The sequence below is a fragment of the Otolemur garnettii genome, unplaced genomic scaffold (genome assembly GCF_000181295.1).
Source record: "Otolemur garnettii isolate 467f Iridium unplaced genomic scaffold, OtoGar3 scaffold00097, whole genome shotgun sequence".
Taxonomy (NCBI): Eukaryota; Metazoa; Chordata; class Mammalia; order Primates; family Galagidae; genus Otolemur; species Otolemur garnettii.
The window spans coordinates 3,289,980-3,291,893 of record NW_003852492.1 but is presented as its reverse complement, the minus strand read 5'-3'; positions in this window follow the sequence as shown (position 1 = coordinate 3,291,893).

The following is a 1,914-nucleotide window of genomic DNA, read 5'->3' as shown; positions in this document are numbered from 1 at the left end:
AAAAAAAAAAGAAAATCCCAGAGGTATTATTTAACTTGCCCTGGTGACAAAAGAGTTGGTGATAGAGCAAGAATATAAAGCCAAGTTTATTTGACCTGAAGATTCCTGATATTCGTTATGCATACAGAACAGAGTTAGTAGCCACACCTCTTCTCTAAGTCTAATATATTCATATTGTTATCTGTAGAATGAAGAAAGAGGCACAGAGAAAGATGCATATGTGTTGGAACTAGAAGACATAGTAAACAAAAGATTGTGGAAAATCCATCCCCAAATCTCCTATTAATCTCCCCACCTCACAGCATTACACATTTTAGTCAACTTCCCAGGGTTTTGCACAAACACTTAACAATGTTCACGTCTTCTTTACATGGAGTTTTCTTATGTACAATACAGTCCAAGCCACTCGGGGAAGTAAGAGAAACCTTCTGAGAATAGGCCTAAGCTCACATTTATACAGCACAGAGATCAGAGATCTATAAGAAAGAGAGCTCTGTAGAAATACACAGGGTTTTTTAATGGAGAAAAGAGGACAAGCGATTTGAAATAAAAATTTGAACAATTCTCTGTAATTCCCTACAAACAAGATCAACAAGGAAATCAAAGCCTGGGAAGTTGAGCCTCAACTTTAAATGCCTTTGAAGAGAAGAGTGATAAAATTCAACAGTGCTTTGGAAAAGTCCAAAAGTATGGTAATATATTGTATACTGAAGACTATAAATTAATTTTGTGCATAATTTCAGAAGATGCAGATGCAAAGAAGGTTTTTTCCAGAAGTACGTATGAGCCTTTGAAAAGGTATTAGTGGTCTTTTTTGTTATTAAATCAAAGTATTTTATGTCTCTATCTGTAGGCAGGAGTGTATTTGAGGAATAAGTTCTAAGTGTCAGCAAAAAGAGTTTTTTGCATGCAATTTTTATCCATCACATAGTATCTAGGTATCGCATCCTTGCTTGGAGGTGGGACATGATCCGTCCATAGGAAGAATTCAGCAGCCCTAGGGCAAACACTTGTGCTTGGTGCGGTGTTCCCAGTTAACATGTATCCACTGCTTCTTGCCCCCTGTTCCTCTCCCTTATTTCATATTCTTCTGTTTCTCTACAGCACCAACATTTCTTCTTTAATAAGAGTTGTCCTTTAGTATTCCAGTGTGAACTGTCTTTACTCAGTCAACACCACTCCTTTCCTCTCTTATTCCCACTCCTCTCTCCAATTTCCCTCTTAAGAATATCTTTGTAATAATCCTTTTATCTTATACATATCATTGTTAAAAACATGAATTGTTTAGATTAAAGGTGTGCAGGGTTATTTTGAGATATTTGAGACAAAAGGGCTAATAATTCCATACTGTAAGGGACTTGAAAAAAATTATGATATCAATAAGCTTGTGATTATCACAAACTTTATAAGCAACAAAATAATTTGTGTTATGTTCTAAACAATGCAAATTATTTAATTATTTAAATTAGTATAGACTTAAAAGTGTCTATACTACTAATGTGTATTCTTCTTAGTATCATTTGAGTGACTTTCACTGAGACATTGGTCACTCAGGGTCAATGTGGAAGTAACTGAGTGTTCAGAACTAAGTGTCTTGACAACCATGAAACACTGAATCAGTCTCCTGTGACAGGGCAGTAAAAGAAAAGACAATTTGTAGGACTGGCTTTGGCAAAAATGAGGTAATATAATATAACATAATATAAATATATTCTATGCATATCTACCTTAAGAAGATATAAAACATGGAAAAATTTGGGGAACATTCAGGCTGAATGTTGCCATCTACTGCAGTATATGATACTGTATCTCTCAACTAGAAACTAACAACTCAAAACTGTTTCTCAATTCAAATTTATCAAGATCTCACTAACTGGGATTAACAGAGAACAGCAAGTCTTTTTTTTTTTTTTT